Source organism: Megalopta genalis, unplaced genomic scaffold (genome assembly GCF_051020955.1).
Source record: "Megalopta genalis isolate 19385.01 unplaced genomic scaffold, iyMegGena1_principal scaffold0051, whole genome shotgun sequence".
Taxonomy (NCBI): Eukaryota; Metazoa; Arthropoda; class Insecta; order Hymenoptera; family Halictidae; genus Megalopta; species Megalopta genalis.
The window spans coordinates 757,501-767,563 of NW_027476120.1; positions in this window are offsets into that span (position 1 = coordinate 757,501).

A 10,063-nucleotide genomic window follows, 5' to 3' on the forward strand; every position below is an offset into this window, starting at 1 on the left:
TCTCGCTATTAACATCTTGTAAGATAAATGTACGTCCCAGCTAAAACGTACAAATACTTCAAATTAAGTAATAATATATCATCGCTATTGACAAATTTTTAAGATCCAAGACACAGTTCTCTCTATATGTTTTAATATTTTTTATGTACTCAAATATATTCAAAGGAAAAAGTACATGGGTGATGCCATAGTCGTGGAAGCGCGTACGCTCACGCTGATCTTCTGACCGCCGGAAGCACGAAACCTCTGATCTGGGCAAAATCGGCAAGCCGAGGAAGAACGGACAGGACACATGCTGGACTGGCGAGAAAGCGTGTTCTTCCGCTCGCGCTAGGCATTTCGATTTCTGACACCTCTTGATTTAAAAAATCAGTTTTTTGATAGTTTTCTCTCTCCACTGGGCTATTCATTTTAGCCACAGTTTTCAATTGGTACGATTTGCTTCCAAATCTTACAGATGCATTTTAAAAAATTTTTCCATCGCTCGGACAGAAGAGTCGATTGCTCAGTGAGTACGAGTATACATACAAAGTGCATACGGGTAACCAACCCCGTAGGGCTTGCCACATATGGGCCATTCGGTCAAAGACACCGACCCGTGGCCACGCTGTGTGGAGAAAAGTCCGTAACGTAAACGGCACGAAACAGTCAGGACCGAAGCCCCGAAGGAGCTCTGAGACAGCTTCTCGACCGAGATCGTAGAATTGGCCCAAAACCCGCTCTGCTCCGTCCGCCTCGCACGGACCGTGTATCTCTTATAGATACCGAACGGCCGGCAAGGACGCCGGCGCCGCCGGCCGAATAGCACGCGCGCTTATGAGTGTAAACCGCCGCGGCAACAGACCGCCCGGCCGTGCTGTTGTAACATAGCGCGTGAACGAACGAAAAAAAAATTTATAGTAAACATTAAAATAAATTACATTACCGTAAACTAGACAAAAAATTACACATTTTTTCCCAATATGAAAATTTTCACAAACTTTTCAAAGTCCCATCGCATCGAGTAAACTTTTTTAATAACGCTTCCGCACGATTCTAAATGCTTAATCCATATGTGAAATCGTTCACTGATCACGAATATCGTATTTAAAAAAATTACAAAAATTTATTTTTCAAAATAATCAAAAAAAACCGAAAAATCACAAGAGTAAAGTACCATTATTTTAAACAATGTATCGTTCTAAATGCTTAATCCCTATGTAAAAAAGTTATTTTAGCAGGAATATGTTATTGAAAAAAATTAGAAAAATTTATTTTAGCCGTAAATCGAAAATAATGGGGACACCGGAGCTGTTCGAAGCGCCGAGCGCGCCGCGTACGCCCGAATATTTTCAAAGTCCCAACGTACCGATCAAGAGTAAAGTACCATTTTCCTACATTAGATTTCGTTCTAAATGCTTAATCCCTATGTAAAAACGTTAGTTAAGCAAGAATATCGTATTTTTAAAAAAATCTAATGATAGGATTTTCCAGAAAATTGAAAAAACCGAAAAATGTCAAGAGTAAAGTGCCATTTTCTGACATTAGATTTCGTTCTAAATGCTTAATCCCTATGTAGAAACGTTAGTTAAGCAAGAATATCGTATTTTTAAAAAAATCTAATGATAGGATTTTTCAGAAAATTGAAAAAACCGTAAAATGTCAAGAGTAAAGTGCCCTTATTTTAAACAATGTATCGTTCTAAATGCTTAATCCCTATGTAAAAAAGTTATTTAAGCAGGAATATGTTATTGAAAAAAATTAGAAAAATTTATTTTAGCCGTAAATCGAAAATAATGGATCGAGCGAATCGGTCGATTGCGCCGAGACGCGCTATGATGCAACAGACGAGCGATTGGAACGCCCGAATATTTTCAAAGTCCCAACGTACCGATCAAGAGTAAAGTACCATTTTCCTACATTAGATTTCGTTCTAAATGCTTAATCCCTATGTAAAAACGTTAGTTAAGCAAGAATATCGTATTTTTAAAAAAATCTAATGATAGGATTTCCCAGAAAATTGAAAAAACCGAAAAATGTCAAGAGTAAAGTGCCATTTTCTGACATTAGATTTCGTTCTAAATGCTTAATCCCTATGTAGAAACGTTAGTTAAGCAAGAATATCGTATTTTTAAAAAAATCTAATGATAGGATTTTTCAGAAAATTGAAAAAACCGTAAAATGTCAAGAGTAAAGTGCCCTTATTTTAAACAATGTATCGTTCTAAATGCTTAATCCCTATGTAAAAAAGTTATTTAAGCAGGAATATGTTATTGAAAAAAATTAGAAAAATTTATTTTAGCCGTAAATCGAAAATAATGGATCGAGCGAATCGGTCGATTGCGCCGAGACGCGCTATGATGCAACAGACGAGCGATTGGAACGCCCGAATATTTTCAAAGTCCCAACGTACCGATCAAGAGTAAAGTACCATTTTCCTACATTAGATTTCGTTCTAAATGCTTAATCCCTATGTAAAAACGTTAGTTAAGCAAGAATATCGTATTTTTAAAAAAATCTAATGATAGGATTTCCCAGAAAATTGAAAAAACCGAAAAATGTCAAGAGTAAAGTGCCATTTTCTGACATTAGATTTCGTTCTAAATGCTTAATCCCTATGTAGAAACGTTAGTTAAGCAAGAATATCGTATTTTTAAAAAAATCTAATGATAGGATTTTTCAGAAAATTGAAAAAACCGTAAAATGTCAAGAGTAAAGTGCCCTTATTTTAAACAATGTATCGTTCTAAATGCTTAATCCCTATGTAAAAAAGTTATTTAAGCAGGAATATGTTATTGAAAAAAATTAGAAAAATTTATTTTAGCCGTAAATCGAAAATAATGGATCGAGCGAATCGGTCGATTGCGCCGAGACGCGCTATGATGCAACAGACGAGCGATTGGAACCCCCGAATATTTTCAAAGTCCCAACGTACCGATCAAGAGTAAAGTACCATTTTCCTACATTAGATTTCGTTCTAAATGCTTAATCCCTATGTAAAAACGTTAGTTAAGCAAGAATATCGTATTTTTAAAAAAATCTAATGATAGGATTTTCCAGAAAATTGAAAAAACCGAAAAATGTCAAGAGTAAAGTGCCATTTTCTGACATTAGATTTCGTTCTAAATGCTTAATCCCTATGTAGAAACGTTAGTTAAGCAAGAATATCGTATTTTTAAAAAAATCTAATGATAGGATTTTTCAGAAAATTGAAAAAACCGTAAAATGTCAAGAGTAAAGTGCCCTTATTTTAAACAATGTATCGTTCTAAATGCTTAATCCCTATGTAAAAAAGTTATTTTAGCAGGAATATGTTATTGAAAAAAATTAGAAAAATTTATTTTAGCCGTAAATCGAAAATAATGGGGACACCGGAGCTGTTCGAAGCGCCGAGCGCGCCGCGTACGCCCGAATATTTTCAAAGTCCCAACGTACCGATCAAGAGTAAAGTACCATTTTCCTACATTAGATTTCGTTCTAAATGCTTAATCCCTATGTAAAAACGTTAGTTAAGCAAGAATATCGTATTTTTAAAAAAATCTAATGATAGGATTTTCCAGAAAATTGAAAAAACCGAAAAATGTCAAGAGTAAAGTGCCATTTTCTGACATTAGATTTCGTTCTAAATGCTTAATCCCTATGTAGAAACGTTAGTTAAGCAAGAATATCGTATTTTTAAAAAAATCTAATGATAGGATTTTTCAGAAAATTGAAAAAACCGTAAAATGTCAAGAGTAAAGTGCCCTTATTTTAAACAATGTATCGTTCTAAATGCTTAATCCCTATGTAAAAAAGTTATTTAAGCAGGAATATGTTATTGAAAAAAATTAGAAAAATTTATTTTAGCCGTAAATCGAAAATAATGGATCGAGCGAATCGGTCGATTGCGCCGAGACGCGCTATGATGCAACAGACGAGCGATTGGAACGCCCGAATATTTTCAAAGTCCCAACGTACCGATCAAGAGTAAAGTACCATTTTCCTACATTAGATTTCGTTCTAAATGCTTAATCCCTATGTAAAAACGTTAGTTAAGCAAGAATATCGTATTTTTAAAAAAATCTAATGATAGGATTTCCCAGAAAATTGAAAAAACCGAAAAATGTCAAGAGTAAAGTGCCATTTTCTGACATTAGATTTCGTTCTAAATGCTTAATCCCTATGTAGAAACGTTAGTTAAGCAAGAATATCGTATTTTTAAAAAAATCTAATGATAGGATTTTTCAGAAAATTGAAAAAACCGTAAAATGTCAAGAGTAAAGTGCCCTTATTTTAAACAATGTATCGTTCTAAATGCTTAATCCCTATGTAAAAAAGTTATTTTAGCAGGAATATGTTATTGAAAAAAATTAGAAAAATTTATTTTAGCCGTAAATCGAAAATAATGGATCGAGCGAATCGGTCGATTGCGCCGAGACGCGCTATGATGCAACAGACGAGCGATTGGAACGCCCGAATATTTTCAAAGTCCCAACGTACCGATCAAGAGTAAAGTACCATTTTCCTACATTAGATTTCGTTCTAAATGCTTAATCCCTATGTAAAAACGTTAGTTAAGCAAGAATATCGTATTTTTAAAAAAATCTAATGATAGGATTTCCCAGAAAATTGAAAAAACCGAAAAATGTCAAGAGTAAAGTGCCATTTTCTGACATTAGATTTCGTTCTAAATGCTTAATCCCTATGTAGAAACGTTAGTTAAGCAAGAATATCGTATTTTTAAAAAAATCTAATGATAGGATTTTTCAGAAAATTGAAAAAACCGTAAAATGTCAAGAGTAAAGTGCCCTTATTTTAAACAATGTATCGTTCTAAATGCTTAATCCCTATGTAAAAAAGTTATTTAAGCAGGAATATGTTATTGAAAAAAATTAGAAAAATTTATTTTAGCCGTAAATCGAAAATAATGGATCGAGCGAATCGGTCGATTGCGCCGAGACGCGCTATGATGCAACAGACGAGCGATTGGAACCCCCGAATATTTTCAAAGTCCCAACGTACCGATCAAGAGTAAAGTACCATTTTCCTACATTAGATTTCGTTCTAAATGCTTAATCCCTATGTAAAAACGTTAGTTAAGCAAGAATATCGTATTTTTAAAAAAATCTAATGATAGGATTTTCCAGAAAATTGAAAAAACCGAAAAATGTCAAGAGTAAAGTGCCATTTTCTGACATTAGATTTCGTTCTAAATGCTTAATCCCTATGTAGAAACGTTAGTTAAGCAAGAATATCGTATTTTTAAAAAAATCTAATGATAGGATTTTTCAGAAAATTGAAAAAACCGTAAAATGTCAAGAGTAAAGTGCCCTTATTTTAAACAATGTATCGTTCTAAATGCTTAATCCCTATGTAAAAAAGTTATTTAAGCAGGAATATGTTATTGAAAAAAATTAGAAAAATTTATTTTAGCCGTAAATCGAAAATAATGGATCGAGCGAATCGGTCGATTGCGCCGAGACGCGCTATGATGCAACAGACGAGCGATTGGAACGCCCGAATATTTTCAAAGTCCCAACGTACCGATCAAGAGTAAAGTACCATTTTCCTACATTAGATTTCGTTCTAAATGCTTAATCCCTATGTAAAAACGTTAGTTAAGCAAGAATATCGTATTTTTAAAAAAATCTAATGATAGGATTTCCCAGAAAATTGAAAAAACCGAAAAATGTCAAGAGTAAAGTGCCATTTTCTGACATTAGATTTCGTTCTAAATGCTTAATCCCTATGTAGAAACGTTAGTTAAGCAAGAATATCGTATTTTTAAAAAAATCTAATGATAGGATTTTTCAGAAAATTGAAAAAACCGTAAAATGTCAAGAGTAAAGTGCCCTTATTTTAAACAATGTATCGTTCTAAATGCTTAATCCCTATGTAAAAAAGTTATTTAAGCAGGAATATGTTATTGAAAAAAATTAGAAAAATTTATTTTAGCCGTAAATCGAAAATAATGGATCGAGCGAATCGGTCGATTGCGCCGAGACGCGCTATGATGCAACAGACGAGCGATTGGAACGCCCGAATATTTTCAAAGTCCCAACGTACCGATCAAGAGTAAAGTACCATTTTCCTACATTAGATTTCGTTCTAAATGCTTAATCCCTATGTAAAAACGTTAGTTAAGCAAGAATATCGTATTTTTAAAAAAATCTAATGATAGGATTTTCCAGAAAATTGAAAAAACCGAAAAATGTCAAGAGTAAAGTGCCATTTTCTGACATTAGATTTCGTTCTAAATGCTTAATCCCTATGTAGAAACGTTAGTTAAGCAAGAATATCGTATTTTTAAAAAAATCTAATGATAGGATTTTTCAGAAAATTGAAAAAACCGTAAAATGTCAAGAGTAAAGTGCCCTTATTTTAAACAATGTATCGTTCTAAATGCTTAATCCCTATGTAAAAAAGTTATTTTAGCAGGAATATGTTATTGAAAAAAATTAGAAAAATTTATTTTAGCCGTAAATCGAAAATAATGGGGACACCGGAGCTGTTCGAAGCGCCGAGCGCGCCGCGTACGCCCGAATATTTTCAAAGTCCCAACGTACCGATCAAGAGTAAAGTACCATTTTCCTACATTAGATTTCGTTCTAAATGCTTAATCCCTATGTAAAAACGTTAGTTAAGCAAGAATATCGTATTTTTAAAAAAATCTAATGATAGGATTTTCCAGAAAATTGAAAAAACCGAAAAATGTCAAGAGTAAAGTGCCATTTTCTGACATTAGATTTCGTTCTAAATGCTTAATCCCTATGTAGAAACGTTAGTTAAGCAAGAATATCGTATTTTTAAAAAAATCTAATGATAGGATTTTTCAGAAAATTGAAAAAACCGTAAAATGTCAAGAGTAAAGTGCCCTTATTTTAAACAATGTATCGTTCTAAATGCTTAATCCCTATGTAAAAAAGTTATTTTAGCAGGAATATGTTATTGAAAAAAATTAGAAAAATTTATTTTAGCCGTAAATCGAAAATAATGGGGACACCGGAGCTGTTCGAAGCGCCGAGCGCGCCGCGTACGCCCGAATATTTTCAAAGTCCCAACGTACCGATCAAGAGTAAAGTACCATTTTCCTACATTAGATTTCGTTCTAAATGCTTAATCCCTATGTAAAAACGTTAGTTAAGCAAGAATATCGTATTTTTAAAAAAATCTAATGATAGGATTTTCCAGAAAATTGAAAAAACCGAAAAATGTCAAGAGTAAAGTGCCATTTTCTGACATTAGATTTCGTTCTAAATGCTTAATCCCTATGTAGAAACGTTAGATAAGCAAGAATATCGTATTTTTAAAAAAATCTAATGATAGGATTTTTCAGAAAATTGAAAAAACCGTAAAATGTCAAGAGTAAAGTGCCCTTATTTTAAACAATGTATCGTTCTAAATGCTTAATCCCTATGTAAAAAAGTTATTTAAGCAGGAATATGTTATTGAAAAAAATTAGAAAAATTTATTTTAGCCGTAAATCGAAAATAATGGATCGAGCGAATCGGTCGATTGCGCCGAGACGCGCTATGATGCAACAGACGAGCGATTGGAACGCCCGAATATTTTCAAAGTCCCAACGTACCGATCAAGAGTAAAGTACCATTTTCCTACATTAGATTTCGTTCTAAATGCTTAATCCCTATGTAAAAACGTTAGTTAAGCAAGAATATCGTATTTTTAAAAAAATCTAATGATAGGATTTTCCAGAAAATTGAAAAAACCGAAAAATGTCAAGAGTAAAGTGCCATTTTCTGACATTAGATTTCGTTCTAAATGCTTAATCCCTATGTAGAAACGTTAGTTAAGCAAGAATATCGTATTTTTAAAAAAATCTAATGATAGGATTTTTCAGAAAATTGAAAAAACCGTAAAATGTCAAGAGTAAAGTGCCCTTATTTTAAACAATGTATCGTTCTAAATGCTTAATCCCTATGTAAAAAAGTTATTTTAGCAGGAATATGTTATTGAAAAAAATTAGAAAAATTTATTTTAGCCGTAAATCGAAAATAATGGATCGAGCGAATCGGTCGATTGCGCCGAGACGCGCTATGATGCAACAGACGAGCGATTGGAACGCCCGAATATTTTCAAAGTCCCAACGTACCGATCAAGAGTAAAGTACCATTTTCCTACATTAGATTTCGTTCTAAATGCTTAATCCCTATGTAAAAACGTTAGTTAAGCAAGAATATCGTATTTTTAAAAAAATCTAATGATAGGATTTCCCAGAAAATTGAAAAAACCGAAAAATGTCAAGAGTAAAGTGCCATTTTCTGACATTAGATTTCGTTCTAAATGCTTAATCCCTATGTAGAAACGTTAGTTAAGCAAGAATATCGTATTTTTAAAAAAATCTAATGATAGGATTTTTCAGAAAATTGAAAAAACCGTAAAATGTCAAGAGTAAAGTGCCCTTATTTTAAACAATGTATCGTTCTAAATGCTTAATCCCTATGTAAAAAAGTTATTTAAGCAGGAATATGTTATTGAAAAAAATTAGAAAAATTTATTTTAGCCGTAAATCGAAAATAATGGATCGAGCGAATCGGTCGATTGCGCCGAGACGCGCTATGATGCAACAGACGAGCGATTGGAACCCCCGAATATTTTCAAAGTCCCAACGTACCGATCAAGAGTAAAGTACCATTTTCCTACATTAGATTTCGTTCTAAATGCTTAATCCCTATGTAAAAACGTTAGTTAAGCAAGAATATCGTATTTTTAAAAAAATCTAATGATAGGATTTTCCAGAAAATTGAAAAAACCGAAAAATGTCAAGAGTAAAGTGCCATTTTCTGACATTAGATTTCGTTCTAAATGCTTAATCCCTATGTAGAAACGTTAGTTAAGCAAGAATATCGTATTTTTAAAAAAATCTAATGATAGGATTTTTCAGAAAATTGAAAAAACCGTAAAATGTCAAGAGTAAAGTGCCCTTATTTTAAACAATGTATCGTTCTAAATGCTTAATCCCTATGTAAAAAAGTTATTTAAGCAGGAATATGTTATTGAAAAAAATTAGAAAAATTTATTTTAGCCGTAAATCGAAAATAATGGATCGAGCGAATCGGTCGATTGCGCCGAGACGCGCTATGATGCAACAGACGAGCGATTGGAACGCCCGAATATTTTCAAAGTCCCAACGTACCGATCAAGAGTAAAGTACCATTTTCCTACATTAGATTTCGTTCTAAATGCTTAATCCCTATGTAAAAACGTTAGTTAAGCAAGAATATCGTATTTTTAAAAAAATCTAATGATAGGATTTCCCAGAAAATTGAAAAAACCGAAAAATGTCAAGAGTAAAGTGCCATTTTCTGACATTAGATTTCGTTCTAAATGCTTAATCCCTATGTAGAAACGTTAGTTAAGCAAGAATATCGTATTTTTAAAAAAATCTAATGATAGGATTTTTCAGAAAATTGAAAAAACCGTAAAATGTCAAGAGTAAAGTGCCCTTATTTTAAACAATGTATCGTTCTAAATGCTTAATCCCTATGTAAAAAAGTTATTTAAGCAGGAATATGTTATTGAAAAAAATTAGAAAAATTTATTTTAGCCGTAAATCGAAAATAATGGATCGAGCGAATCGGTCGATTGCGCCGAGACGCGCTATGATGCAACAGACGAGCGATTGGAACGCCCGAATATTTTCAAAGTCCCAACGTACCGATCAAGAGTAAAGTACCATTTTCCTACATTAGATTTCGTTCTAAATGCTTAATCCCTATGTAAAAACGTTAGTTAAGCAAGAATATCGTATTTTTAAAAAAATCTAATGATAGGATTTTCCAGAAAATTGAAAAAACCGAAAAATGTCAAGAGTAAAGTGCCATTTTCTGACATTAGATTTCGTTCTAAATGCTTAATCCCTATGTAGAAACGTTAGTTAAGCAAGAATATCGTATTTTTAAAAAAATCTAATGATAGGATTTTTCAGAAAATTGAAAAAACCGTAAAATGTCAAGAGTAAAGTGCCCTTATTTTAAACAATGTATCGTTCTAAATGCTTAATCCCTATGTAAAAAAGTTATTTTAGCAGGAATATGTTATTGAAAAAAATTAGAAAAATTTATTTTAGCCGTAAATCGAAAATAAT